This window comes from Pseudophryne corroboree, unplaced genomic scaffold (assembly GCF_028390025.1).
Source record: "Pseudophryne corroboree isolate aPseCor3 unplaced genomic scaffold, aPseCor3.hap2 scaffold_1325, whole genome shotgun sequence".
Lineage (NCBI taxonomy): Eukaryota > Metazoa > Chordata > Amphibia > Anura > Myobatrachidae > Pseudophryne > Pseudophryne corroboree.
Window position 1 is genome coordinate 69,522 of NW_026967951.1, and position 12,961 is coordinate 82,482.

Here is a 12,961-nt window from a genome sequence, read left to right on the forward strand (position 1 = left end):
TCATCCCCTATTATACTCCTGCTCTCCCCTCACATCATGTCACTGTGTGTTACCAGCCCAGAGCTCTGACCAGTCTCCTCCCCACACTCTCTGGTGTATCTCATACATCAGGAGCCATCAGCCCCTATTATACTCCTGCTCTCCCCTCACATCAGGTCACTGTGTATTACCAGCCCAGAGATCTGACCAGTCTCCTTCCCACACTCTCTGGTGTATCTCAAACATCAGGAGCCATCAGCACCTATTATACTCCTACTCTTCCCCTCACATCATGTCACTGTGTGATACCAGCCCAGAGGTCTGACCAGTCTCCTCCTCACACTCTCTGGTATATCTCATACATCAGCAGCCATCAGCCACTATTATACTCCTGCTCTCCCCCCCTCACATCATGTCACTGTGTTACCATCCCAGAGCTCTGACCAGTCTCCTCCCCACACTCTCTGGTGTATCTCATACATCAGGAACCATCAGCCACTATTATACTCCTGCTCTCCCCCCCTCACATCATGTCACTGTGTTACCATCCCAGAGATCTGACCAGTCTCCTCCCCACACTCTCTGGTGTATCTCATACATCAGGATCCATCAGCCCCTATTATACTCCTGCTCTCCCCCTCACATCATGTCACTGTGTGTTACCAGCCCAGAGATCTGACCAGTCTCCTCCCCACACTCTCTGGTGTATCTCATACATCAGGAGCCATCAGCCCATACTATACTCCTGCTCTCCCCCTCACATCATGTCACTGTGTTACCAGCCCAGATATCTGACCAGTCTCCTCCCCACACTCTCTGGTGTATCATATACTTCAGGAGCCATCAGCCCCTATTATACTCCTGCTCTCCCCCTCACATCATGTCACTGTGTGTTACCAGCCCAGAGATCTGACCAGTCTCCTCCCCATACTCTCTGGTGTATCTCATACATCAGGAGCCATCAGCCCCTATTATACTCCTGCTCTCCTCCTCACATCATGTCGCTGTGTTACCAGCCCAGAGATCTGACCAGTCTCCTCCCCACACTCTCTGGTGTATCTCATACATCAGGAGCCATCAGCCCATACTATACTCCTGCTTTCCCCCTCACATCATGTCACTGTGTGTCACCAGCAGCCATACTGTGTGCTAGCAGTGCCTCTGCCTATGGTATTACATGCCAGGTATTCCCTGAGAGTGTCACTATTAGCACACGCCGATCTATATATAAACCACTCCTTTTCTCCAGGGTCCACAGTAGTATCCACAGGATATACATTGGGATATGAGGTAACGACAGCATGCATGCAATCGGGTTGAAATGACGCCCTATGTCCTTCACACTCGGTCAAAGGTGAAAGACCACTGTGGAGCTTAGCATGAAACTATATTTCTAACTGGTGCCTAAAGCACAAATCCTAATAAAATGTACATATGTAAAGCAATGAGGTCATACATATACAAAATGGAGTTAGCCGTGGACAAAATGGCATCTAAAAAGTACTTAAAAATATGACCCCCATGGGGGCGTGGCTTAACGACAACTTGTGCAGACGTGCTTTTTCAGAGCTCCCGGCCGGCCGGCATATATGTGTGTGTGTATATATATATATATACTCCCAACGGCGGCACTCCGGACAGGTGAAATAATTTCGAATAAACTGCATTTCTTTGCAATGTTTCAGCTCATTTATTGAGCTTTTTTCAAGCAGGTAACATACAAAACTGTGGTGCATCTCAGTTAAATACCCTCCACCTGAGCACAAACATGACGTCAGTACAATGGTTCCGGCCTCCAAATACCTCAAAATCAGTACCTGAGTCCGCCCCAAACACCTGGGATAGCTAAATCATTGTACATACATATAAAAAAATATACAGAAAGAAAAACAAAAAATACAAACTAAACTTTAAAACAACAACACTGACATAGACTATATAGGATATTACTATTTTACTCCAATCTTTTGGACGTCATTTTTGTGCTCAGGTGGAGGGTATTTAACTGAGATGCACCACAGTTTTGTATGTTACCTGCTTGAAAAAAGCTCAATAAAGGAGCTGAAAAGTTGCAAAGAAATGCAGTTTATTTGAAATTATTTCACCTGTCCGGAGTGCCGCCGTTGGGAGTTTATATGAGACATGCCATTTGACATGTTCTCTGGAGGGCACCCGGTAAAGCTACAAATTTGATCTTGTGGAGTGCCGGATCTTGGGAGATATATATATATATATATATATATGTATTTTTTTTTTTTTCTGCACTGGGCACGAGTTGTTGCAGACTCCAGTTCGCCTATATATTTTTTTCAAAACAGCCTGCCCGTATTAGGTGTTTCAGCTCTCGGAGCCGGGAGATGCCTCCTGCATCTCTGCAGGTTGAGGTCTGTACACTCTGTTGACGCCGGGGGCTAGATTTGTGTTGGTGTTTGGTGTTTCCTGTGTCCCTTAACCACGGGAGTCTGGCGTTCCCCCTGCCCTGAGGACCTGCCGCTGCCTTCTCTTACCTGCTGCCTCGGCTACTGGACTGTGGACCCGACTGTCTGCTGCTGCAGTGGTGCGGCGTCGATCCCCGGCGCCAGCGGCCAGAAGTGCTGCACCCGAAGATAGCTGTCTCCTCTCTCCTTCTACGGGTCTCTGTCTACAGCGGCTGCTGCCTCTGAGCCCCGGCCGGCTCCTGAGACGCAGCGTGCAGGCTGGTCCACGCGCCTGTCCTCTGACCGGGCGCACTGTATATATCTGCAGGACGGTGGTGAGTCTCCCCTGAGCGCTCCGCTGTGATCATGCTCTCCCTGTTTATTTCTCCCCACATTGTTCAGCTGATAGGGCGCCCCCCTGTTAGTGTTCCCAGGCACTGTCAGTAACATGGGGTCAGCTTAGAATTTACAGTGTGCTCTTTACAACCCAAGTCCTCACTCCATGTTTTAGATGGTGGGGCTCCCTCTTGTGGCCAGCTCCTGTCACTATGCCACTACTTGGCTACTGTTTCCACTTACTCCTCCTGTTCACAATTGTTACAGTCAGCAGATTCCTAGTTACCGTATTTGGGGTGTCTGCAATTTACACACGTGGCCAAAGTGTCACTCGTCTATCTTGGATCTGGCGGCTGCCTCCCTGGTATGGGCTGTGTGGCAGCTGAAGACACATCTGTGAAGGGGACCCTTTCCATTGTGCACGCAATGTAACGTCATGATTCTAGATACACCACCCATGTAACATATCGCATGCGCCTTTTTAATAGTTGCCTGTTTTTTCATTCTACTCATCAAGGCGGTGAAGTTTGTTTGGAAATTGTCTGTTGTTACCATGCCTCCTAAGAAAGCCAAAGGGGTGCTTCCCCCTCGTGTGTCTTCTCCTACTCAGCAGATGAAACGTACGTCCTCTTCTCCATCTGGTGCGTCCTCACCTGCAAGTGCGTCATTGAGTAGCTCTAAAAGTCCTCTTTCGGTTAGGGGAGTTGATTGTGATTCGGACGCTCCTCTCACAGTTAAATCACTCTGCCATATTCTCTCGGTCTTTAAAGAGGACCTATCTAAAGATTTAACAGCTGCTTTTCGGGATATTAAGACTGAACTGGTAGTTATTGGGGACTGTACCGATCATTTGGAAAGGAAAATGGAGGAGTTGGTGTCCTCACATAATGACCTCATAACTTCCCATGATCTTCAACAAACTGAGTTCGACGCATTTAAAAACAAGTTTGCGGATTTGGAGGACAGGTCCAGGCGGAACAATATTAAAATTTGTGGTTTACCAGATTCGGTCTCCAATTCTGAATTAGAGGATTATGGGTCTAATTCCGATCTGTTCGCTCGCTAGCTATTTTTCTATTCATATTTATAATGAATTTTCCCAACTGGAATCAAATATCTACCATTGCAATCCACCCACTTGCTTTCCAGGTGAAAGGGGCAGGATCTATTAGAAAGGATGGCTACACCACAGGGTGGACACAATGATAGTCTGAGACACAATATTATAAACCCTTCATTAAAAGTTATGTTTTATTATATACACACATTTACAATTAAGTGTCCCAGAGAGTCGTCTTCTCCTATTGTTTACAAGATTAATATTGTTACAGAAAATGTCACATTTCCATAATGTATTTCTGATGCGGGGTACACTGGGCTCCACAAGGATAGACATTGGGGTTTAGAGTAGGATCTTGATCCGAAACACCAACAGGCTCAAAAGCTTTGACCTTCTTCCCAAGATGCATAGCGCCGCCTCCTATATCACCCCGCCTCCGTGCACAGGAGCTCAGTTTGTAGTTGGTGCTTGCAGTGCAAGCCTGTAACAGGAAGAGTTGCTCACAGCAGCTCTATAAAAGCTTTTTCTGAGAAAAAAAGAAGACTACAAGGGCTGCAGCAGAGGCACAGATTGTGTTAGATGTCAGTAGACATTGCCTGCTGCAGCTTCATCTCTCCCCCAGCGGCGCTGTACACTCCCGCGCCCTGGTTGCCGGGTACCTACAGCAGGAGGCTCCGGTTTTCTTCCAAGTCAGTCACACAGGGCTGGGGTTCTCCAGGATTGAGTGGCCGCACTTCGGGAGTAGGTAAGTAGGTCCCGCTCGCGGGGCCCGCACTTTATCGCGATCCGGCGCGGCCGGTGGTAGGTGGGCCGCGCGCGCTGGTGGTGGACACTGTGGCATACAGGCTATCCCACTAGATTACCAGGGCATGGATGCAGGTCAGGTTTTTCTCTCTAAACCTTTTTACAAGTAGCCCGCAGTACCAGGTGGTTTTGCCAGCAGAGGGGATAATGCTTAGACCTGGAGCCCCTCCCCCAGCCCCAGGCTGCCATTTACAGTAAATGTTCCCGCCCTGGAGCTGCATATCTCTCTCTCCTTCACTCCCTGTCAGTGTTTGGGCGCCATTTCCCCAGCCTTAGACAGTGTTAAGAAAAAGTGCATTTAGTCAGGGCTATCTGTTACAAGTACCCTGTGATATACATCCAGTTCTTACTGTGCAGTGTTATATCTATTGATTACATAGCTATATATATATATAAGCTAGTCCAGTGCAGTATTATTGCTTGTCATAACTTCTGCATTGTACAAACGGTGACTATCTGTGTGTGCACTGTCCTGCTGTGTGACCTCCATTTCGTGTCTCTCACTCAGCTTGCTATCCCTATATTCTATAATAGGTACGTCAGGTTTATAATTTTGTAATATAGGATATTCACAGGATATACTGTAATTGTATTTTTCTCTGTGATTTTAGTCACCTTATCTCCATATCTCTCCTGAATCCCTGTTTGTGCTGACTACACTGCGCAGGGGTTTGGGTCAGGTATTGTGCTGCTGATATATTGTACTGTGTTACCTTATACTGCACGTTATAACATGTCTGCTTATGAGGGTAACGGTTCTGGGGCTGAACACTCTGGTAGTGGTGCTGAGGCCACAGATACTTTTGAGGAAATTACAGCAGCTGAGGGCTCTGGTTCTGGGGGTCTATAGCAACGGGGGTCCAGAATGACCTGCCGTGGGCTACCGTCTCTACGCTACTGAATACGCTAGTTACTAACCTAACGCCTCCTATGGGACCTCCTATGCCGGTCCAACCGTATATGGTCCCCGCGGCAGATTGTTTACTTAGTTATGAACCAGTCCCTGACTACTAAAAAGTCTAACCCTCGACCTCCTAAGACCAAGGAGTCCTCTAAGCGGGCCATTACTTCCTCACAATCCACTGCTGTCACTGACACCTCGTCTGATGAGGATGGCGTTTACACTGACCCCACAAATTCTGACACTGATAATACTGATGGGGATAGTAGTTCACAAGTGGATGTTCCTGATCTATTGGAGGCTATTACGGATGATCCCAAGCCATCCGTTCCTCCTAAGAAACCAGATAGATTCAAGCGTCAGAAGGTGGTTAAACAAGTTTTACCTCACTCTGATCACCTGGTTGATATACGTCAGGAATCCTGGGAAAAATCCAGGTAAGAAGTTTGTACCTCACAAGAAGCTGCTTGCTCGCTATTCCCTCGCGCCAGAGCTGTCTAAAAATTGTGAGACACCTCCAGTGGACTCGCATGTGGCACGGATGGTGGTTTCCTCAGCTCTGCCTGTCACTACCGTCACGTCTCTGAAAGAGCCTACGGATAAACGTGTGGAGGGTTGTCTGAAAGCGATTTACACCCTCACGGGTGCTACGCATAGGCCCACTATTGCAGCAACATGGGCTGCAGAAGCTATTGAAGCGTGGGCACAGGAGTTGGAAGCTAAAATCTAGTCTGACCATGCTAGACAATGCTTGTCATATATTATCACAGCTTCTCACTATATTAAAGAGGCGGCTTCTGATGCCAGTATCCTAGCAGCCAAGGCCTCTACTACGTCAGTCCTGGCTCGCCAGATATTGTGGCTGAGATCCTGGTCTGTGGATCTGGATTCTAGAAGAACCCTGGAGGTACTCCCTTTTAAGGGAAATATCCCGTTCGGAGAGGACTTAAATAAGATAGTGGCTGATTTGGCTACTGCCAAAACAGTCTGTCTGCCAAGTACTGCTCCTACTGTGATGAAGGCTAAAAGTACTTCCTTTCGTCCTTCAGGTAAAGCAAAAGGTCAGGCGTACCACAAACAGGCCCGCACTTCCAAACCTGGTAAGCCAAAGCCCAAAAGAGCCTGGGCTGCCCGTCAGCCAGCTTACAAGACCAATAAGCCTGCCGCATGACGGGACGGGCCTCCCCCTGGGGGACCCCAGGGTGGGGGGCCGGCTTCTAGGGTATACCCAGGAATGGTTGAATACCACTTCAGATGCCTGGGAACGGGAAGCCGTCATTCAAGGTTACGCCATAACCTTCAAAAACCGCCCCCTCATCGATTTTGCCTTACAGATGTCCCTTCGGACCAGACAAAGGCAAAGACCATTCGGTGTTACAGACCCTCCTGGACACATGAGTGGTAGTACAGGTGCCTCTTGCTCAGAGGGGCCAGGGGTATTATTCTCCGCTGTTTCTAGTCCCGAAACCGAATGGGTCCTCCTCATTGAGGGCCTTGGAACCTGGGGATTATATGGTCTCCCTGGCCATACAGGATGCTTACCTGCATATCCCTATAGCAGTGTCGCATCAGCAATACCTGAGGTTTGCGGTTGGTAACCTCCATTATCAGTTTGGGCTTTACCTTTTGGTTTAACCATGGCTCTGCGAGTCTTCAACAAGGTTATGGCGGTAATGACGACGGTACTCCGTTGTCAAGGGGTCAGGATCCTACCGTATCTGGACGACTTGTTGATCCTGGCAAATTCCCCAAAAATTCTCCTACGTCACCTAGATCTGACTGTCCGGTTTCTGCAAGCCCACGGGTGGCTCACTAACTGGAAGAAATCCTCCCTGGTCCCTGCTCAGTGCATGGTGCACCTGGGAGCACTATTGGACACTCACAACCAACGGTTGTTCTTGTCTCAGGAGAAAGTCCTGAAGCTTCAGGACAGGATTCGTTGCTTCCTTTCTCGTCCGCAAGTGTCGATGCAGGTGCTGGGCCTCATGGTGTCAGCATTCGACATGGTGAAGTATGCTCAATTCCATTCTCGCCCCCTCCAGAGGCTGATTTGGCCAAGTGGGACGGCCTGCCTCACCGGATCAGGTCTCACATGATCTCATTGACTCCGGAGGTCCATCTGTCGCTGTACTGGTGGCTCCATGACCAACGATTGTGCAGGGGCTGTCCCTTCTGGATATCCGACTGGGTCCTGTTGACGACAGATGCCAGTCTAAGGGGTTGGGGTGCAGTGTTGGAGCAACACTCCCTTCAGGGTAGGTGGACCAAGGAGGAGTCTCTCCTCCCGATCAACATTCTGGAATTGCGGGTGGTCTTCAACTCATTGTACCTGGCCCAACATTTAATTCAGAACTGTCCTGTTCAAATACAGTCAGACAACGCCACCACGGTGGCTTACATAAATCATCAAGGCGGCACTCGAAGCCGCTTGGCAATGAAGGAAGTCTCACAGATTCTTCAATGGGCAGAACGCCATCTACCGGCCATATCGGCGATATTCATTCCGGGAGTCCTGAATTGGGAAGCGGACTTTCTCAGTCGTCAGGACGTACACACCGGAGAGTGGGGCCTCCATCCAGAAGTGTTTTGACTCCTAGTGGAAAGGTGGGGCCTTCCAGACGTAGATCTGATGGCATCTCGACACAATCACAAGGTTCCGGTCTTCGGAGCAAGGACAAGGGATCCTCAAGCAGCATTCGTGGATGCGCTGGCGGTGCCGTGGAAGTTTTGGCTGCCGGACGTTTTCCCTCCGTTGTCGCTCCTGTCCAGGGTAATTCGGAAGTTCAAGCAGGAAGGAGGATTCTTGCTTCTCATAGCTCTAGCGTGGCCCAGACGGCACTGGTTTTCAGACCTACAGGGCCTCTCGTCAGAGCGTCCAATTCTACTTCCATAACGCCCAGACCTCCTCGTTCAGGGCTCCTGTGTCTACCAGGACCTGGCCCGGCTGTCTTTGACGGCGTGGCTCTTGAGACTCCCGTCTTGAGGGCTAAGGGGTTTTCTAAAGCAGTCATTAAAACTATCTTGCGGGCCCGGAAACCGGCTTCTGCTCGGATTTACCATAGCGTCTGGCATTCTTACTTTGGTGCGCATCTAACAATTATGATGCTTCCAAGTTTAGTACAGCCAAGTTTTTGGCTTTTCTTCAGCAGGGCCTGGATTTAGGCCTGCGTCTGGCCTCCCTCAAGGTTCACATTTCTGCCTTGTCGGTGTGGTTTCAGAGAAAAATTGCGACCTTACCTGATGTGCATACCTTTACTCAGGGCGTGTTGCGTATCCAACCTCCCTATGTCCCGCCTGTGGCTCCTTGGGACTTGCCAGTGGTTTTGGAGGCATTGCAGGAGTCTCCGTTTGAACCTCTTGGTTCAGCTGATCTTAAGTGGCTTTCCCTTAAGGTGGTGTTTCTGCTGGCTATTGCCTCAGCTAGAAGAGTGTCGGATTTGGGTGCCTTGTCTTGTAGTTCCCCATATCTGATATTTCACCGTAACCGGGCGGTTCTTAGGACTCGCCCCGGATATTTACTTACGGTGGTTTCTTCATTCCACCTTAACCAGGAGATTGTGGTTCCGGCACTTGTTTCTCCTGATCTGTCTCCCACAGAGCGGTCTTTGGATGTGGTACGGGCTCTCCATATCTGTGTGAAGAGAACTGCTTCCATTAGGAAATCTGATTCTCTCTTTGTTCTGTTTGGATTTCACAAACGGGACTGGCCTGCTCACAAACAGACTTTGGCCAGATGGATTAGAATGGTGATTGCACATGCTTATGTGAAGGCTGGTCTGTCAGCTTCTGCTCACATTACGGCCCATTCTACTCGGTCCGTTGGACCTTCTTGGGCGGCCCGCCGTTGTGCGACCCTTGAACAATTGTGCAAGGCGGCTACGTGGTCCTTAGTGAACTCGTTCATAAGGTTCTTTGCCTTCGATACTGCCGCTTCCCAGAATGCTTCCTTTGGACGTGGGGTTCTTGTGCCCGCTACAGTGCATCCCCTCCCGTAAGGAACTGCTTTAGGACATCCGTAATGTTTATCCTTGTGGAGCCCAGTGTACCCCGCAGCAGAAAATGAGATTTATGGTAAGAACTTACCGTTGTTAAATCTCTTTCTGCGAGGTACACTGGGTTCCACAAGGCGCCCACCCTGACGCACTTAGCTGCTTTGGGTTGGTGTGGCTATAGCCGCTGACACTTTCTCCTGTCGGGAGACTCTGGTGTTTGTGGCAACTTGCAGTTGTCGTCTCTTTTACTTGCTACTGCATTGGGCTGGTTAATAAAACTGAGCTCCTGTGCACGGAGGCGGGGTTATAGAGGAGGCAGCGCTATGCATCTTGGGTAGAAGGTCAAAGCTTTTGAGCCTGTTGGTGCTTCGGATCAAGATACTACTCTACACCCCAATGTCTATCCTAGTGGAGCCCAGTGTACCTCGCAGAAAGAGATTTAACAACGGTAAGTTCTTACCATAAATCTCGTTTTTATTTCCAGCAGATGGACACACAAGCAGGAATATCACAGAAGGACATCTAATGTTATCCCCGGATTGTGACATAAAAGATAATGACAGTAGACAGGATTCTCCAGGAGCTAACCCCATTACCCCAATTATACATCCAGCTCTATCAGCTGATCCCTGTGATCCTGAGAAATGTTCTCCTGATCACTCTGATATTGGTGCATCTGTTACAGCTCTGACAGTAGATACAGTATTTCCCTGTTCTATAGATGCCAAATGTGTTACACAGAACACAAAGCCTATTACTCATCATCCAGCTAAGGCAGGTGAGAGATCATTTCCATGTTCTGAGTGTGAGAAAAGTTTTACATACAATTCAGAACTTGTTAGACATCTGAGAAGTCACACAGGTGAGAAACCATTTCCATGTTCCGAGTGTGGGAAATGTTTTGCAGGAAAATCATATCTTGTTACACATGAGAGAAGTCACACAGGTGAGAGGTCTTATTCATGCTCTGAGTGTGGAAAATATTTTGCACACAAATCATATCTTGTTATACATCATAGAAGTCATACAGGTGAGAGACCATTTTCTTGTTCTGAGTGTGGGAAATGTTTTGCACGGAAATCACATCTTATTACACATCAGCGAAGTCACACAGGTGAGAAGCCATTTCCATGTTCTGAGTGTGGGAAATGTTTTGCACACAAATCACATCTTGTTATACATCAGATAAGTCACACAGGTGCGAAGCCATTTTCTTGCTCTGAGTGTGGGAAAAGTTTTACCTGGAAATCACAACTTGTTACACATCAGAGAAGTCACACAGGTGAGAAGCCATTTCCATGTTCTGAGTGTGGGAAATGTTTTGCACATAAATCAGATCTTGTTATACATCTGAGAAGTCACACAGGTGCGAAGCCATTTCCATGCTCTAAATGTGGGAAATATTTTACATGGAAATCAGATCTTGTTATACATCACAGAAGTCACACAGGTGAGAAGCAGTTTTCTTGCGCTGAGTGCTGGAAATATTTTACACAGAAATCACAACTTGTTAGACATCAGAGAAGTCACACAGGTGAGAAGCCATTTCCATGTCCTGAGTGTGGGAAATGTTTTTCACAGAAATCACAACTTTTTACACATCAGAGAAGTCACACAGGTGAGAAGCCATTTCCATGTTCTGAGTGTGGGAAATGTTTTACACGAAAATCACAACTTGTTATACATCAGAGAAGTCACAGAGGTGAGAAGCCATTTCCATGTTCCGAGTGTGAGAAATGTTTTGCAAACAAATCAGATCTTGTTAGACATCAGAGAAGTCATACAGGTGAGAAGCCATTTCCATGTTCTGAGTGTGGGAAATGTTTTACACAGAAATCAAATCTTGTTATACATCAGCAAAGACACAGGTGAGAAGCCAAATAAATCAGCTCTAAGTTGCACACAATAGACATTACTCAGGTGAGAAACCATTTTAATCTTCTGGAGTATACTTATCATTGCCATGCATTGTTCTTCAAGGTTCTTATCCTATCTCCTATGCTTTGCAATATACATGTTACCACTGGGTGAAATAATCAGATGTCATGCCCTCATCTACCACTGTTATACTGATGACCTGTCCTTTGCTCCGGGTATTGAGAACCTAATACAGGTTGAGTATCCCATATCCAAATATTTCCCAAATACAGACTTTTTTGAGTGAGACTGATATAGTGAAACCTTTGTTTTCGATGGCTCAATGTACACACACTTTGTTTAATGCATGTTATAAAAAATATTGTCTAAAATTACCTTCAGGCTTTGTGTATAAGGTGTATATGTAACAAAATGCATTTTGTGCTTATATTTAGGTCCCATCACCATGATATCTCATTATGGTATGCAATTATTCTAAAATACGGAAAAATCCGATATCCAAAAAACCTCTGGTCCCAAGCATTTTGGATAAGGGATACTCAACCTGTACCAATCCTAAATGGTTGTCTAGCTGAGCTCCAGGTGTGGGTGATGCCAGTTTGCTGTGACTCAGTCCTGGTGAAACAGGTCCTTATGGTAGCTCACCAACAAAGGGCAGGGCTACAGCTCAGCTTTGTTACCAACCAGACTTACGTTTGGGCATTCAGAGTTACAAAATGCTGATCCTGTGCAGAATCTTGGTGTCCTGGATGGTGGAGTGACACTTAGACATCAGGTATCAGCCACAATCAGATCCTCATCTGAGGAACATAGCCAGACTCCAGCACTTTATTCCCTCAGAAGATCTACCTACAGTCATACATGCACTTGTATTATCACACATAGACTACTGCAATGTCCTCTACCTGGGTCTCCCAGCAAAAGAATTGCACCGCTTACAGCATGTACAGAATGCAGCAGCCAGGCTGTTACCTAACCAACCCGTTCCTGCCACATAACACCCATTCTCTGCTCCCTCCACCGGCTGCCTGTAAGATGGTGACTGTATTACATAATCTTACTGACTCTCCCAGCCCTACATGACCAGGGTCCATGGTACCAGAAACAGCTTCTGCCTCCTTACTGCCTTCGTTACTTCCATCTGCAGATGAAGGTCTGTTACCAGCAATACCAAAAATCCCCAAGCAGTGCTGATATGTCAGGGGGTAGACAGGGTGGTTGGCACTAGTGCTGTAAGGGGGGATGCCGGAGGCACTGTGGCTAATATTGTCCCCAAGCAGCGCTGAGGTGAAAGATGGGGGACACATGGTGGGTCACAGTAGTGAGGGGAGAAACAGGGTGGGTGGCAGTAGTGGGGGGGATGGCACGTAGCAGTAGTAGGGAGAGACAGGGTGGTGGCAGTAGTGGGGGGAGACAGGGTGGGTGGCAATAGTGGATGGAGACAGGGCGGTGGAAGTAGAGGGGGGAGACAGGTGGGTGGTAGGAGTCAGGGCAGGTGGCAGTAGGGGGAGACAGGGTTGTTGGCAGTAGTGGGGGGAGACAGGTTCGGTAACAGTAGTAGAAGGAGACAGGGCAGGTGGCAGTAATGGGGGAA